We start from the raw sequence: 19,606 nt of genomic DNA on the forward strand, positions 1-19,606 counted from the left end.
GCACAACCATGCCAAGACTAACCTTTAAGGTTGTTGGGATTGTATCATGGTGCTGATGCCTTTTGAACTCATGTGACAGCAATAATAGTAGGTTGTCATATGTAACTCTTCAGGAAATTTAAAGCCAAGCAGACAATGCAGCTTTTCTTTCCATACACTGAAGTTGTCTATTGAAGAATTTAATATACCTAAAAGAATACTGAAGAATCACTGTTGACTGGTAATAAATCTGGCTTTAAGGCATCAGTCATAGTGGCCAGTCTTACCATAGTAACAGCACTGCTATGTACAAGCAGTGTTGGGAAGTAACGGAATACATGTACCGCTGTTACGTATTTAAAATACAAAATATGAGTAACTGTATTCCGTTACAGTTACCATTTAAAAAGGTGGTATTTAGAATATAGTTACTTTGTTGAAATAAATGGATTTTCATGTTTCATATTGTCGCGGGTCAGGACTGTTTGAGTTTTGTTTGACAGCTATGTTACAGTTGCCATGGTTACAGGGCCAACTATGTGTTTCCTGGGTGAGAGAGCGCCTTTTTGTTGTTGTTGTTGTTGTGCTAAGCTACAGAATGCTACAGACATAGCCCTAAAGAATGTAGCCTCATGGGCAGTGTAGTCCGTGTTGCAGGGAGAATGGACCGCCATACCCGTTATGTGTCTTTGAGCGCGAGGAGGGAGAAAAAGGAAGTAGAAAAGTACGAGCAGTCACCGAGCAGAAACGGGAGCTGGAAGCATGTAAATATAATAATAACCACTGCAGCCAAGAAGAGTGCCTGACGAGCCCAGTTGTAACTAAGCTATTAAGACTCAATTGTACACCGTGTTCGTGTTTTCCTACGAAATGATAAGTTCCGTTGGAGCAGCCTTTCAACGCCTCTCTCTGTCTCTCGCTAGCAGAGTTGACCCAGACAACAGACAACAAAGCTAGTTTTCGGCTACGAGCCCGACACAGAACCCGACGTATTAGCCAGAGGTCCCTTTACTACGGTTCGGAGCCGCGGACCTTCAGTAATAATAATAAATCACACAGCAATAGTACATTTATGCAGTTGTAAAAAGCATGATAATATATTAAGTAATCCAAAGTATTCAGAATACGTTACTCTCATTGAGTAACGTAACGGAATACGTTACAAAATACATTTTGGGGCATGTATTCTGTAATCTGTAGTGGAATACATTTTAAAAGTAACCTTCCCAACACTGTGTACAAGATCGGATCTTGGACTTCACAAGACAACTTTCACAAGATCTACGATCAACTCAGCCCCTGGGGATTAGTTTAGAATCCCAAACCAATGTCGTTTGGCTCATCTGTGCTTCATTTTTTTCACTCAGTTACCTAGCCAGCTCCTATGGGATTTTCAAGTTTGACTCAGGGTGTTTTGGAGGCGGCCAGTCCTGTGGTGGCGAGAGACACAGTGGTCTGGCTTTGAGAATCATCAGTGATGAATCTCAAAGGAAGAGAAGTAACTAACATGGTTACAGCTTTCTTCCAACGTAAATACAGAGCCTTTGATGTTTGGTTTGTTTTTGAATGCGGGTTTGACATGATGGAGGAGCGCTATATTGTCTATGACGTCTAACCTACTGTGTCAAACCTTTCTTTTCTCTTGGCTTTTTGCTGCCTTCTCTTTTTCAGACACAATTCAGACATCATTGTTTTTTTCAACCCCAACATTATCTTTGCTCGTGATCATTTTTTAACAGGTGTGGCAGAAATTTTGGTAGCAGTCATTTTATTAAGTTGTTTCTTATCTTATAATAATGCATAACATTGAATAGCTGGACTCAAATGATGCAGACCAAATAACTGCTATTACTTCACAGAACCATCACACAGCTTGACATGCGTGCAGAGAAAGGCTTTGAAAAAGGAGCATGAAAAATAATTTTCAGGCCAAAACCAAAAATTATATGAGATGAAGCAAATCTAGTGCTTTCGTACAAAAGGGAAATTCTTTGAATTCCTGTGGATGTGTTTGAAGGTTTCCCCTTCCTTATTTAAACTGTAACAACTTAGAGAAAGTGGTGATTTTAGAGTAGATGGATAAGGTGAATGAGATCTAATGACCACAACAAATGCACTACCTCATTAGACTGCTCACTAAATACCTCCATTCTTCTATGTTTAGCAGGGCATAAAAGCTGAATCCCAGCAAACACAGTTTTAAGCTCTGTACTTCTCATACTGGCACAAATAAAGCTATTTAAACAGACATGCAAGAGACTTGCCACTCATAATGAGTGACATCTTTCAAATAAGGCTAATGTTAATACGGATAAATAAAGATAATATATACCAATCCATATATGTCGTTATCCTATTATGAAATTGTAGTCTGTGGTACGGCCCATTGGAAACTTTTAGACCTGCCTGTGTTTTCTCAGAGCCTATTAATAAACTCCAGTTCGAATGACAGAGTGTGTCCCGTGCAGACAACACATGTCAGTGATGAGAGAGTGACACAGAGAGAGGAAAGTCAACTCGACCAGAGAGCTAGCCTACCACAGTCCTATTACTATTTACAGAGTGCAGACTGCTTATTCAGAGACAGGATCTCTTGCTTGTTCTGGCTGGATGGTGCCAAATCACCTTACCATCTTTCAGCCCCTCTGCCCTGCTGCAGTCACCACCTCTGTTGTTTCTTTTACACCGACTTCTAGCCCACTACCACCTCATTTGCTCTGGCAGTGTTGGCTTCCTCATTACTCTCACAACCCACTTCCCTTTGACTATACGGGCTCTAACCACACTACACCCACTGGTGTATGAGAGAATCATACGTTTGATGTAAGAAAATGAAAAACTTGTTCAAAAGCAAGCAGCCATATTTGTGTAATTTCAGGGTATCGTTGGGGAGAAAGGACAGTTTGAATGTAGTGATATGAAAATAAACAAGCGTTGCTTGTTTGCAAAAGAACATGCTCATTTGAGGACAATCTTTAAACAAATAAAATAGGATAAAATACGTAGAGGACGATATATAATATTTAGAGAGAATTATTTCCTCTTTTGCATATATGGATACTTTAAATGTGAGTCAAAGTTTACATTCCAGCATACCCTAGAAACAATTTGACCTCTAGGACAAATGCAACCACCAGACCAACCTGGCAATAGAAACGCCTTTCCTAGAACAGTAAATGGTTTTGTCTCCATGTTTCCAAAACAGATGATACAGAATTCTTTGTGGCCTTTTGAAGACTTGTATCTAGCTTGTTTTCATCCCTCAAAGCTAAACTTGAACAAAAGGCCATACATCGGGAGGAAAAGGTATTTGGACTTGGTTAAGTATCTTTTGGACCCATGATAATGATGGGTAAGAGGTCAAAACAGTGGCACAAAATTTCATGTGCTTTGCGTGCAACAATCTAGCTTTTGATGCAAGATCAAAAAGAAAGCAAGAATTGTCATGGAGGATGCACTGATCTATTTGGACAAATCCTAGCCGTATATGGTTCTGAACCTTCTCCCATTCAGTCCAAGTGCTAACAATAGAACACACCTGTTGGCCATTACTGCAGAGACACCAGACACCATGTAGAGACACCAGGCTCTCTCCCACATGGCTGCTGCTGACATATAATGTAGCTTGTGGGGAGAGACTCTTTGAGGGCACATTTATATAGATATAAAAGGACCCACACTTGAACAATCACGACCGACACTAAACATTAGAACAACAGAAAGCCAGGCAGATGCATGAGAGCCATTCAAGTTTTTGTCTCTGTACAGTCTGATAAAAAGTCCCTGTGTATGTGTGTCTATTCGTGTGTGTGTTTGTGGCTAGGCCTGCTACGGTGATACTAGAAGATGACCAGGTTGAAATGATGAATATACAATATATGTGGCAAACTACTACTGTATTTTAAATAAGTTACACAAAATAAAATGTCTTTAGGTGGAGAGGAAGTTTAAAGACAAAAGGAAATGACTGCCCCCATAATGTTGCCCTACTCATGAGAACTTTCCAGTATGAGACCTCAGTGAGTGCTAGGAAATTCAGAGGTTTATAGTCTGGACTTTCTGTGGTCCTTACTGAAGAACCAACTACATTCCCCTGCTCATCATGTTTGTCTTTTTCTTAAATGCCTGGTTCCCAGCATACGGTGGCCCTGGGAGGCCAAACGGACTGAAACTTAAGAAAACACCAGCAATAAGAAAAACGCTGCAAAAGCACACAAAACACAACGGAAATAGGATAAAAGAATACAGAAATGATTCATATAATACTGATGACGGTTTTTTAGGCTAATAGTTAGGCTAACACACTTACCTCTCATCTTTTTTTTCCTCACAAAACCGATAGATCCTCCACTTCTTTTAAGTGTCTCCCAGCGCAGTTCTTAGCATATATTGGTTCCTGCAACTGGTCCATCGGGTTATTGTCTCCCCAGAAACACTTCCCTTGTGCTTTTAGAAATCAGTTTTTTTTCTATGTCTATTTTGTTTTTTCCTATTTCTGTTGTCGTTTTTCCTATTTCCGTTGTGCTTTGTGTGCTTTTGCAGCATTTTTCGTATTGCTGGTGTTTTCTTAAGTTGCAGTCCATTTGGCCTCTCAGGGCCACTGTACCAGCAAGTACCAGAATGAAAACTGGATAGAAGTATACAAGAGAAGTCTGGCCCACAGTAAAAAAGATACAAACAAAACAAACAAAGAAAAAAAAGCATGATTGAAATCATTAATCACCTAATATAAAGTCCTTCAGTAAAAATTTCAAAGTAGAAGAAAATCTTTAAATTAACAGATAAAAGTGTAAAATTTAAGTTATGGTTGGAACGAAAGCTTCAGTACATTTTCGAAATGTATTTGTTTTGTTTTTTTGTTTTTGTTTTGTTTTTGTTTGTTTTTTTTGGGGGGGGGGGGGGGTGACCAATAAGATTTATAGCTATTCCCTGTATGGTTACACTTTTGGTAAGGTTACTTAGCCCTTCACTAGCCATAGCTGTAGCGCTCATGTAAGAGAAGCATTGCTGCTTTTATAGTAGTGGAGCAGGTGAAATTTTAATGTCTATTATTTCAGCCTGTTTAGTCGAGATGCCTGAAGCTTTTTCTCCACGAATACACAGCACTGGTGAGTAACTGACTTAGCCGACTTGCTAAAATGTAGCATTGCTCACTTTTTGTAAGATTAGTGATGAAGAAAGTAAGGTTTTGTGGAACACGGAAAAATTTGAAGAAATTGTGCCCGAATTGTATCAAAGTCTCGAAACAATCTGACATTCATCTCTGCAATGACACCTACGGTCTGCTTTTGGTATTGCCACATCTTACTATAACAATCATAGCATATGTATGTATATACTGTACGTCTGTATGTACCCTTAATGGGTTTTTGACCTAAACTTTGCAAGAAAACTCATCACACATGCTCCAATTATTAATATCTATATGTTTTTCTGTTTTTTAACATCTATTTAAAATCCCAGTTAATTTGATTTTTGTGTGTTACGTTGTCTGTTTGGACGTTCAGCATATGTCAATAGTACATAATAGAGCAGGGCGATATGACCAAAAATATTTATCACAATATAGATTTGAAAATTTGCGATAATAATATAACTGTCGATATAACTGACACTAGACAAAATACTTTACAACTCCACAATTTTATTAGTGCAAAAAAAAACCCCATCAATGTATTTTCACTTAAACAAGCAGCTGTTTTTTTACATTAAAGTTGTATAAAAACGTAACAGTGCAAATGCAAATTCCTTGCTGACAGTTTAACCAAAAGGCATTTCCAGTGGAAATTGGCCGACATATCCTCAGCATAACCATGTATAATATCCACAAAACTTAAAAAGAGGTTATACACACACACAATACGGTAATATTATGTTGAAGCACAGTACGTATCACTCCGCGAGGCACCTGCCTAATATAGCCGTAATGCTCCGACAATCCATCAAGCAGTGCGGGTTCGTAGCTTAGCAAAGTCGTACTAAAACATTTGACAGATTTTCGAGCGCCGTGTAGCACATAAAATCGTTTCGAGGTCAGTAAACACAACCAGAATCCAAACATAAGGCACACGGGATTATAAGGGGCACTGTCGATTTTCAGAAAAATCAAAGGATTTATTTTAAGTGTGCCGTATTTACCAAAAAACATGGTAATAACGACGGCCCGCTAGCATGCTCTACCAAAAATAGTGCTTTGTTGTGTATCTGACGGACGAAAGCTAAACCAGTTCCACACCACTGAAGTTGCAGCATTTTTACAAACCAATTCTGGTTCATCCGTTTCATTCAACGATCCGCTTTCGCCCTTCTCATTCTCCGTCGCTGCCGTGCCTTTTTCGCCATGTGCGTATGAAAACAAAGGCACTACTCATGCGCGTTTTACCCATATTCTATCACGATTTTTCATTTTCTTGTCGTTGCCCAACATTATACCGGTATTACCGTGAACGGTATGATATGGCCCAGCCCTAGTACATAACTTAGCGGACACCATCTGCAAGGGAATTGAGTTTTACTCACTGCTACTGTGAAATGAAGAAGTTGAAAAAGTGTTGGGGGCCCGGCAAAAACTGCTCATAGGGCAGATTTGTACTGGTCTTGATAATGCTGTTCTGTTAAACAACCACATAGTAAAGCATTTCACAGTTTTAAAATAAAATATATTTTTAAAAAAAGATTTTAGGTTGATTGTGATAACCACAGGTTTTACAGATTTGATTATTGCCTAGTTTGTGGGTAGGTTAACTGTAACTCAATAATCTTACTGTAGGTTACATTAACCTGGCTGTCTAAAAAGTTCCTACAAGCTGTCTTTTGCTGTGATTGTTTCTGCTGTGCTGGCTGCTGATTCTTAATTCTTAAATTTTTCAGGAATTTGAGGTGTCATCGGATGTGTTCTGAATTCCATCAATCAAACAGCAGGTGAGCCACCTACTGAAAACGGGTGTTGGAGTTTAGTAGACAGAGCACTTTTCCCTGACTTTCCAGATGTTCATAGAAGAATGATAACTTTCTCTTGTTGGAACTTACCCTTACAGTCTGACTACCTGAAGTGCTAGAGGGCAAAGTGTGATAATTGAATATAACCAGAGTATCATTTTAACATTGTTGTGCTTGTATTATGGTTGTCCATCCTCCTGGGTCTTGTTGTTCCTACCCATATGGAAAAGATATATATAAATCTTATAAAGTTTGTATCTGTCTTGTGTGAAACTTGTATGAAAAGCATACAAGAGTGAAAACAGATATAAGATCCCTTGAAAAATAATATAAATGAAACTTGTATGTTTTGGATACTTACTAAAACAATATATGAAAGTAATAAGAAAGTGGCCACTTTCATGAGTAAATCATATAAGCCTTATATGATTCACTATATGAAGTAGGCCACATCTTATGCAAGTCTTTTATAAGTTTTTACTATTGGGTAAGGTTTACTGAGAGCTTACAGGATTAGAAAAAGCCAAGTAGATTTGGGATGTCTGTGGCTCGGGTGGTACAGCAGGTCATCTACCAATCAGAAGGTCAGTCCCTAACTCCTCCTGTGTCATAGTTTCCTTGGGCAAGGTATGAACCCCAAGTTGCCCCAATGCATCTATTTTGAGTCAAAACTTTGGACAACTGGGCATCAAATGATAGACAACAGTGAATAGGTTATTGTTTTGGCCTATGGATATGAGGGATTTTATAGGATGCTTTTGTAAATCCTGCAATGTGTTAATACTAAAACATCAGGGTGTATTAAGACCAAATGTTGTAGACTTTTACCTACTTTATGTTTTGGCTTGAAATGTAACTTTGGAAATATAAATATAACTGCAGTTTAAAACACATAAAAGCATGGCAACCATCTTTATACTATGTAATAAACAGTAAAATAATAGATGCCTGCCTCTAACAGCTGGCACTTTTAGCTTTGTTTTAGCTCCAATTCTTCCAAAAATCTTGTAGCACAAATTCTGACGAGAATAAAAGCACATTTTGTGAACATGCTGGGAATGTGAGTAGCTTACTGAAATCAGAGAAATATGAAAATATTGCTTGATTGTCTATGAACATTTGTCAGCTTAGTGCTCACAATTAATTTACAGTCCATCCACTTACAAAAACCAAACCCCGTCTTCTTTTGTCATCCGCAGAAATCAATTTAGGAACCAGAGAATGGCCTCTTTGGCCCACTCATTATCCTAGCATACGATGTTGCATTTGTAATTCTCATGTAATCAAAATTGTCATTGATGTGTGCTCTCGTCCCTCTGGCAAGGCAATTCATGAAACACAGAGGTAATCACAATAACTGTGTAGTGACAGAATATGCTGATTATGTGATTAAGTGTGCATGTAATTGGCATTATTGTTATTTTTAGCTAGAAGTTAATTGCTAATGGAGATCCTAGTAATTGGATCACCGAATGGCAACACTGCAAATCTATTAGCTCCCAATAATTGCTGCAAAGTGAGAACAGAAAGAGTGGGTGGAAGGTGTTTATGGGGGGATAAGTATCTGTCTCTGTGTGGAAGTGGGGATACAGATAACTTGTTTAAAATGTACAGCAATGCACTTAAAGTGGGAAAGGTGTATAATGAATAATGTTAGAAGACAGATACCTTTTTTGTTGTCATTGTTCAATGTTTGTACTCTCCAGTAATATGTTATTGCGAATATGATCTGTGGCTAACAGCAATAAAAAGAGAAGGACAGAAAAAAAAGTGTTTTGCTCAGCATAGGAGAATGAATATGTATATTTCAAGATGGCAAATAGACGGGCTGAAGACAGAGGAAGGAAAAAAGAACTGAATAGAAAACAGAAACAGAGAGAAAGAAAGACAGGAGCCTGTGCTGTATCATTTGACAAGGGACCTCTCCAGTGCTATCAGATGGAGGCGTCAGAACGATCAGTCTCACACACACACACACACACACACACACACACACACACACACACACACAAACACACACACACTGTCTACTTCCAGAGCAGGGACCAGCCGCTTGCTGATAGAACAGGCCCATTAGGATCCTGCTATCGCCCTCCGCAGTGGAGAGATTGAAAGGCCCAGATAGCTGCTCTGCAACCCTCAGTCCCAGGAAAATCATTCTGTATCAGTCATTGGATCCCTAACTTGAGACAGAAGGAAGAGAGGGAAGAAGCTACCACGCAGAAAGGGAAAATGAAAGGCAGGTTAGACACCTACTGAGAGTTAAAGAGGGAAAATTCGAAGGAGGGAAAGCAGAGGGGGAACGACAGAAGCTGTCAAAGAGGAAGGAAAATTCAGAGAAAGACAAAAGGAAGAATGTGCGGGTCTTTGTCTTACTGTCGACATAATGTTTACCAGAGGAGACAGCAGCAGATATCAGTAGTCTTTCTAAAGTCAATGCTTATATTGTCTGACAGAGATGAATCCCATCCTCCAACACAAAGTGTCCAACACACTGTGTCAGGATTTTATGCATCTCACAGTGACACTAAAGATTTCAGATGTAGACAATGGTGTGCTCTCCTCTAGTGCAGTAAGTCAGACTTCTAGTGCACTGGCCATTATCTCCTACTAGCTTCCCATAGGGAAAAACCAGTCATTTAGGCTGCAGGGCAGAGGGTCAGGCCAGAGCAGAGTGGAAGACAGGACAGGGGAATAGGGTACAAAGGCATGTCCTTTAATGGGCAGACACTTGACTGGCATGGCAGAGGCTAAGCTTGTGTATGTCCTCCTATCAGCTGGGACTCAGGAGCAGCTAGATACAAGGCACTTAGTAAATGACTTCCAGAGAAAAGGAAAAACTTTGTTCATTTGTGTGATGGTGTTAGGCATAAAAGCTATGTATGTACATTCATGTGTGCGTCTGTGAGTGTCAAAACTGCCCAGATACAGCTTAAGTGTGTTTTGCCTTTCTGTTTGTATGCTTCACCTGTGTGTGCGTGCATTAGTGGTAAAGCAGGCAGACTGAGGTTCATCTGAGTCACATTTCTGTCGTCAAGAAATTGGACTGGGAACGAATGACTGATTGACTCATATAAGGTGGAAACCAAAGAGGTCTGGAGGAACTGCCTATCGTGCATCTGATTGAGTGAATGAGTCATGCAGATTGAAATAGGCAGTCTGAGCTGGCGCTGACTTCACTTGAGCTGAGTGACTCTGGACATAAAAACAAAGTTTTAAAGTGCTGTGTGTGCACATATAGTGACTATGAATCTGCTGTCCTCTGTGTGGCAGGATAAGAGGCAAAAAGACAGTCTCTTGGATTTTGGCTGTTCTAATAACACCTTGCCATTGGGAGGCTAATGAAGCATGTCCGCTTTCTTTCCAGTGACAGAGAATGAGAGGGCGGACACAATCATTCACCAAAAGCACATGGAGTGATGCAAATTAAGAGCTCTCCTGAGGTCACGACAGCGAGTGTAACTTTTGCGCATCAACAATAGAAAGCAAGGAGGAGAGCCCAATCCTAGTGGTGTTCTTGCTTTGACTGTAAGGGTCGGTGGGTTTGTGGTGCTTAGACCTCAGGATGCCTTCTATTCTGCCCGGGGGGCCTCTTTAAAGAGCAAGAGCTGATGAGGCTTCACTTTGATACCACATAGTGGTTTAACGGTGCAACTAATATGCTCAATTCCCGGAGTCGACCCAGCCAAAGTAGCAATTCCACGGAACGGTAGATTTCTATTAATTAAATCATAATTGGGTTTTATATATTTATTTGGCGGCGACATTGGCAGGGAGTAAGAGTAAGATTAGGCAGAGATTTGCATGTAAAATGTACGAGCTTCATTACACTACCTTGGCAAAGACGAAATAATTCGCCTGCCTGCAGGGCACACAGATGGCTCTGTATGTTTGCTAATTTGCTCTCCTTTCAAGGTCATTAGTTCTGTTTGGGGAACTATCGAAAAAGTTTATTTGAGGTGGGTAAGTTCTTGAAATGCTTGCAATGTGACAGCTCCTTTTGTTGTAGGACTAAAGAGTAGAAACAAACTTCGACTTCACCGCAGCCAGCCACAGCGTAATACTTTTTTATGTATACCAGAATGTTGAAGATGAAGCTTTTTTGCACTGCTTTCCATGACTCAGTGGTCATATGCAATATGTTATTTTCTCCGCATTTTGTTCTCACCAACGCTAATGAGTGCTGTACAGACATAGTGTGCTACCTGGATGTTATCTAAACAACACCCAGTCATGTCTCTCAAGCTCATTACTCAGCAATGGTCGGGTAAGCTGAATCAATTTTTCAAAATACAATATTTACCATTTTCTCTTCCCTCTTTACAGAGGTCCTGTTTAGTTTTCTTGTGCAGGAAATTAGTTTTGACATAATGGGTTTTTGCCCTGCATTATATAAACGCTCAATGCACTGGCACAGACACAGCACGTGTTGCTAAGGCTTTGTTTGCCCAAAGACCTAGCGGCCTTCTTGTCACCCTTGAATGGTTGTAAATAATCTAGCATGTGTGCGTGTGTGTAGGTAGGTGTGTTCAATTTATTTTTAAAAAAATGGGGGGATGGGGTATTTTTTCCTCCTTTCCTTTATAGTTTCAGTATAAATCAATGACAACTTTCTCTCGCCACATTGTCTGAGATATTTAAGTGACTCCACGCTGCAACAGGACCTAAGATAAAACACAATAAAGCAACTTCATCCAAGAAAATCAAAGCTATGTCAGCATATTGTGAATATATGTACATATGTGGCTCTATATTTGGTCACGCCTTGTTAGTGGAACTGATTTATAAACCCAAGAACACAATAGGATTCCTTAACGAGAGAATGAGAGCGATAGTTATAGGCATAGATCTTTTGAGTATATGGCACTACTGTAAGTGTGATAATTCAAAATTAGCATGTCGAATTCTCTGTCTTCTGAGATAGGCAACATCACTGAGTCTTATAACACTGTTTCATTTAATAATGAAGCAGACAAGGGAAAAAGTTTAATCAGCCGGGTATTATTGAGGATATAGTGCAGACAGTCTTGCATAGTAGAATAAAACGAATCACTTTTATTACTATCTAACTGCAATTAGTTTAACCCTTTTATCTCTCACCATTTGTAACGCTATTTGCACCATTTCACAGAGCCTCGAAATTTGGGCAGTAACAGTGAAATTGATATAGTGCGGAAGATACCATCCGCCCAGAGGGAAGGGTCTGATGGGGAGCGGGGGGCCCTGCTTATTTCACAGTCTGTCCTTACAGCTTAACTGCAGCAATCCAGTAGTTGTGGTGGAGTCACTCTTATACTACACCATTTCAACATGCATAGCATTTTTGCGTTATTGAATCAAGGTTGGATGAATAGTATTTTGTATCACCACACACTCGTACTTACTGTTACAAATTGATAAATAAACTTACAAGCAGGACCATCTCAGTGCCGTATGGATCGTATGTCCTGCAGTCCTACATCTAGCCTAAATGATGGTCTATGTTTGACAGGCCCTGATCTGAAACACCTCCTGTTCTTCTTCGTGAGACTCAGGAGATGGAAATTAAAATATTCTCTTTCCGAATATTAATATGACTAAGACATCTCATTAGCATACAGTGCAGGGAAGAAGTCTTTAATGAAGGTATCAGAAGGATCTTATTGTCTGGGGATTAACACTTTCTTTTTCTTAAAAGCCATTATTCAACATTGACTAATGAACGTATTGTATTTATTTGTGTTATTTTTGGTCTTTTCTTCATGTTAATTGGCTGTTTTCATATTTCTGCTTTTTGTTTTTTTTCCCTTTTTTTTTCAAAATAGGGCATTGCAATTACTTCATTTTTTTCCTGTATAATTAGAGGTTAGAAATATTTGTTTATTTCACTGCTGCTTTAAACTTGAGATTGACAACAACTGAAAGAAATATATATCGGCGGTGTAGTTATTGATATTGACACTTTAGACCCCCAGTAAAATGAACAATTACAAACAGCACACTCTCCATAAACATATATCAGGTATGTCACCTGAACCAGAATTTTCTATAAATAATTTCAGATAGTAAAACAATCTGCTTTCATGCTAAAATCAGTTATAAAACACTGTACACAATCAGTTAGCCTGTGTTACTCCGACATTACCTCTTTCCCTGCTATTGATTAATGATTAGTCATGCATTAGTTTGTTAATATTCATGTTCATCAGCTCAACAGTAGTTCTAACTATTTTACAATCATACAAATAAGTTACCTTTAAACTCCGTTTTTGAAACCAAGCTATCAGGAAAACAGATTTAAAAGAAAATTAAAACAACACAAATACAAAACCAGGTGTCATTGTGACAAAAAAATTTCCAGCAAAGAAACTTTCTTTCTTTTTACTAATTACTATCTACTAATTAGTAATTAACCAACTCAGAAGTTCTGACTTTGAATTTAAAATAACTTACACTTATTCTGTCTTAGCAGTAACAGGAAACTAAGGCAAGGCACAAGCACTGCCCTGATAAAATCTAACTAATTTAAATATCTCCAGACCTCTGCTGTTCAAGAGGAAAGTGTGAGCTTAGATGTTTGGTAGTTGCACACAGATGACAAGATTTGCAATTCTTTCACTAAGTAAGGAGAATGTGTCTTGATCGTTGGCAGAAAAAAATGAGCAAGGCATCGTGCCACATGGCCAAAGACTGTGAGCCCAATGTTGGCAGCCTCAGAGGAGATGGCTACCTTCCAATCAACACTATGGGCTCCGTGGCTCATAAATCTTAAAGCAATATGAATTAGAAAATGTGAATTTGAAATGAAAAAATAAATAAATAAATATTTTTTAATAATTGCATCAGGTTTAAAGACATGTCATTTCTATTTTTTTTTGTTTAGAAAAATTCAGTGTCTGAAATAATATAGCAGATCTTTTCCAAATGCTACTGTGTTCAGTGCTTGAGATGGATTTTAAAATTACATTTAAGTCATTCAAAAACTACGTAAATTGAGACTAATTACTTTTAGACTTATTGAAGTCAGCTAAACTACCACAAACTCATCTGCCATTATATATATATTAGTCTCAAAGCATTCGCGTGGATGCTGAAGCTATATTGAATGAATTGACGTGAACATTACCAAAACATAAAGTTTGGATAAAATTAAGGTGTCATGATTTTAAATGCCAGCTCTATTGCATTCAACTACATTTCATCCCCACCCCCAGCCTCCAGACTCCCAACCTGGCAAACCCCCTTTCGTCTGTTTTTCAGACCACAAAGAATAAAAGCGGTGGACTGGATCACTTCCACCCTGTACGTCACACAATAAACCACAACTGTCTATTACTAATTATTCTGCTTTTCAAAGGAGATTGTTCAGATACTATTGTGTAATCAGAAACGGCAAGAAATGAGCGAGTCATGTTTGTAAAGAAAAAAAAGGGGAGTTTTTGTAACCTTGTACTTCCTAAATATTTTAATTTTCCGCTTGAGAAACTCCCGAGACTCTCTGTGACTGGGGAAAATATAGTGCACAATGATTTATTCTTGTCTGGGGTCATATGTTAAAGACTGCACAAACTTCCTGGTTTGTGAGTGAACCAGAAAAAAACATAACTCTCACATACTTGTTGCCTCAAAAGGCTTTGGTGCAAATCTGGAAAAACACAGACTTCATTAGTAAAATGTTCATTACGTAAACCTATAGATTTCATACCTTAAACTGTATCATGATAATCTACAGTGTATATATGAGCTGTGCTTTGACGCATTTGTGTGCAGTTTTTCATGCCTTGTGTGTGTGTGTGCTTGTGTGTCTGACCAGCCATGCTCTAATGGGTTTGTGTGTGAGATTGGCTTGACTGTACTGCTCTGAAAGCAAAGAGAGGATAACAAGGAGATGCAGAGCAGAGAGAGAAAGAAACATAGAGAGGGAGAGAGAAAGAGAGAGGTACTCAGACACTCATTAGCCACCAGACGCTATCTGGAGTGTGTCAATAGAGTCATGTTAGTGGGGTGTTAAAGCATTGACCAAGATACGCTAAGAGAGGCTGAGAAAGACAGGAGAGGGGGGCAGAATGGGAAGGATACCAAGCGCTCCCCCACCATTGCAGCACCTGTCACACCTTGAGATAATCATCCATCATGTCTCGCCAGTGACTGGAGAATGTGTGGTCCTTTTTAATGGTTGCCATTGACACAATTCGTCTTCCCACCACCCACAGCCTGTCACCAAATTGCTACTGTTGCAGCGGGGATACATTTTATTGCACCTGTGCTAAGATGAGATGTGTGCATTCTTGTCTCTAAGAAGTTTTGTGTAGGGGTGACCAGATAGCCAGCGGTTGGGGTGCAGATGTCCTGAGCAACGAGTCCTTGATTTGATTCCCAAACTGTGTGGCCCAGTTACTGAATGTTGTTAACTTTTTTACATTTACTAATGCTCTAAAGTGAGAAATAAATAGGACGTTTTGTCTAGAAAGGTGCTGTTTCTGTGAGGGTAAAGAAACAGCACTTTCTGTTGTCAAACCTGAGGCAACTTGGGCATTCCTTAACTGACAAATTCAATGTGTGACATAAGAAAAGTATTTGAGGTTTTCTTCACTCTGCAGGATAAAGCCTGTAGCAATTCTTCATTCAACAAAAAGAGACAGAAAAATGGCATTTTGATGTGACAGCTTTTGATTTTACAGTCTGCTGAAAATGAACGAGTTTGTTCTTTTTATCTAAGTCATTACTTCTATAATGAACTCTTCAAGTAAAAACTAAAGTTACTCTTTTACTGCAAAAATAAATGGCACTTTGATGTGCAAAAACAAGCTCATGAGACATGTTTGTAACCCTTGAGAGCAAATATATCAGATATCCAGGCTTCACATAAATTCAGCTTCATTTCTTTCAGACAGAGGCCTAAGTCACGCAGGCCTAAGGAGTGGTCTGATAAGTACCAGTCATGAGGGAAAAATATGTATTCCCTGACTGTTTTTATGAAACTTAAATGCGAATTAATTCTAGAAAGGACACCCTGGAAGAGTGTGTACGTCTGGAGGTTGTTGGCAGTGAGGTATATGGTCCAGCATCACAAACCTTAACTACTTATGGTTTAGGGTTTCACTGTTTTTTTAAGTTTCACTACGGCTTGGAGAGTAAATGGTGAGCTTTTGCAGGAAAGTCTTCCATGCAAATGGCAAGTAATTGCAAAAATATGCTAGTGACCAACGCAATCACAAGCAGGTTTCTGCTGCAACACTTGTTTGCAATCACTTACATTACAGCCAGCAACCTACTCCATAACTACTCTGCAATCAGTTGGGGACTGCACATTTTTCAACAGGAAGTTGCTGACCAGTCTTTAGGCCTGTGTGACTGAGGCCTCATATATGAATTATCACAGTTCCTGTAAAACACTTGCACATACATGTTACTTTGTTGAGCATGTGTTAAGAAAGCAAATTAGAAGTATTGGTTCACATGTGCACATAATTTTGTGATAGATTGCATGACTTTGAGGATATATACCTCAGCAGGATTTCCCCAGGGGTCCCTCTGCACATGATGGTTGTTCCCAGTAAAACTGTGCAAAGGTGAGCTCAGACACTGGAAGAGTCATTACTAGTGCATCTAACACTACTGGATGTCCCATGGTGCAGTTGGGCACACGAACGGAAGGGGCCTACCTAATGGGAGGACCTCAGTGGGAGGGTGGCACACACCCAGGGCTTCTGGCGGCCCTTTAATAGAGGACCGCAGAGATGCCTGCCTGCTGTGGTTTCTGGGTTTCAGATGATTCTAGTTTCAGGTGACATGCCTCATGCTCTATTAGCAGACTCTTCCGACCACAGTTTTCTTTGGCAGCCTCACAGGTTTAGACTGCAGCGGCTAGGAGCAGGACTGGCTTTCTACACGCAATCTTTCTCCTCCTCAATCATATACACACATATGCATAAATAAACGTATGCAGAAACACACACGTGGGCATGCCAGCATATCCAAGTCAAAATCTATCTTTCACTGATATATATATATACACATGGAGACGCATAATCAAACATCATGTACAGACACTGACAGACAAGTCCTGCTGCTAGTCTCATTGGTAAATAGTCTGTCGGTGTACATATAGGGAGTCTGACACACAGACATCCATATATTTTGTCTGAGCCAATATTGTAGGTCAGCCCTGACATGGTTGCAAGACAGGATTTAGGCTCCAGTGGTGTTTGTTAAGTACAGAGCTGTGTCCAAACATCCTGCTCATTCCTGTGAAGTGGTCGGATGCCGGCCCCTCTCTCTCTGCCCTTTTTCAGCACCCTGGCATACATTCTGGGTGGCATCAGGTCTCAGGCCTCAGTGAAAGGGCTGTCTCCTTGGCTCATGCTAGTCTTTCTTTCCCTTTGCCTTCTCTGACCATCTCTCTGTCTGCATCTCAGTGGAGTCACACAGACTATATAACTGTGTCCTCCTTCAGAAGATCCTGTGAGACTCAATAATGCCAAAAGGAAGCAGATCTTTTATCTTCTGTACTTTGCATGGCAATCTACAGAGAAATGTGAAATCGAGTTTTCCCTTCTGTTAGAGTGCTGACTTTTGTCTTTTGTCATTGTGACAAGTGAGTTATAGCCATATTTTTACATACACAAAGGCGTGCTTTGTACTGCTCAAATCACAGTTCTTAATGTTATTGTTCAGCGATATTACCAAGAGTTTTTCACTAGTTATATGTTAGTTATCATCTCTGTTGGATATTGGCACTCAACTGACTGTTGAAAACTGTATTGTCTTGACTCATTCAAATCATCCTCAGTCTAAATTTGTAAAACACATTTCCATCTGTTTAAATTTTAAAGAGCAACTTTATTAATGAAATCATTGTCGCAGACAGACATTTGCACAGTGAGTGCTTTATATCAGTTCGTGTAAGTCTTGCCCCAAGAGGTTTGGCTGATACACCTTATTAAACCAAAGGGTTTAGAACAACCGCTAATGGAAAGTCCTGTTGGTTTTCAAGGTGATTGGTACACTTTTTAGGGGAAAGACGTGAATCTATGTGCTTACACGTGTCAAAACCAAGACTGACTAAGACATATAATGGAAGGAGCAAATGAGTTAACAAGAAATTTGGGCAAAAAGGAAGGTTTCTTAACAACAAGCCATGATGTAAAATGAATAATCTCTAGTTAACACATTTTTCTAAAACCCTTTGAAAGACACTAAGGTCTTTGAATATGACCTGTGCATTAAATCCATGTCAGGCTCTTATTCATAATGGGTTCTGGCGTGCCGTGTATTGAAATCATGTATGTCAAAAGCTGATGAGACATTTATTTAGATTTTTTGATGGGAAAAGAGATCATTTTGACAATGATAAGTGTGTTTATGAATCAGTGCTCTCACATGTGTCTGTTTATGTCTGCCTGCTGTATGTTTGCTGTGTAATCCGCATGGAATCAGATTTTCAACAGAGGATATTTTCATCCGGGATGATCTGATTTTAATGAAAGCTTCTGTCACTCACAAGGCCAACCTGTGTAATTTGTTGCATACACTGTGACTTGAGGGAAAATGGCAGACAAACAAGCCCATAATGTTCAGGTGAGACCTAGCACTCAGAAGAAGCAAACATGTGCACACACAGATTCTGTGTTTGTAAAGACCAGAGCTGACTGGATTCTTATGGCTTTACATCTTACAGTTAAATGCCTAATACCAAGCCTTACTGAAAGAATCCTAAACTGCTAAGCTAAATCTAAGTCTAGTCATGACTCTAAAACTGAAATCAAACAAAATTATATAAGACGGCCATATAGCTGTAGCTATTCGTCTAAAGTGTTTTGAAAGGTCAGTAAGGCAAGAAAAGCATCATATAAATGCCAGTCCACATATTCACTGTGAAACCACCCACTGGTTTGTGGATTCAACATTTTTAAGTCCCAGTTTTAGTTTTATGGACGGTACCATTCTGCTTTTTTTAGATTCAGAAGTGACCTGATTTAGAGCTGACTTATATAGCTAAGCTATCAGCTAATGCTAATAAGATTAGTTAGCAAGGTGCAATACAGCCATATACTGTATGAACAGACACACTAGTTAATATTAGGTAACACTGAGTTCTTGGTTAGTCTATTAATACAATTAAATACATAGCAAGTTTAATTATTTGTAAGGAATTTGCATTAAAATGCTCCAAATCAAATGGAAAAGCTCTAGTTGTAAATGCTAGCACGTGTGTCCATGGCTACAAATGTACTCTGTGCACTTGATATAGTTATAATGCCAAAATGCAACAGCTTTACTTGCACAGAGGCCAAAATCTGTTTTGTTTCCTTTGAAACTGGCCACCCTCAGCTGACCAGAGCGGACCAGCACGCTCACGTGACAAACTTTTGGCCATGATATTTACATTCAGCTCATGGTGAGCTGTTTGCTGAGAGGGATAATTTGACAGTTAGATAAACAGACAGACAGACAGACGGATAAACAGAGTGTTGGCTATGGACAGAGATCTCACTGTCAGTCTCACTGCCACTCTGTTCCTCTCTCAAGCCCAACAGCCATGGGGCAATATTTGAGCAGACAGTCAGCAAGTCTTCCAAATATTGAACAACATGCAGTATCTGTTTTTTTTCCAAGTGCTTTTTGGACTCGCTTTCTTGGTTGTGTTCTCCTTCTCCTTGTGGCCATGGGTAGCTATGAACAGCTATCTCCTTGTTATTTATTACTT

The sequence above is a fragment of the Mchenga conophoros genome, linkage group LG12 (genome assembly GCF_057382185.1).
Source record: "Mchenga conophoros isolate Kocher_MC1m ecotype Shallow Benthic linkage group LG12, M_conophoros_male_GT1.1, whole genome shotgun sequence".
Classification (NCBI taxonomy): Eukaryota; Metazoa; Chordata; class Actinopteri; order Cichliformes; family Cichlidae; genus Mchenga; species Mchenga conophoros.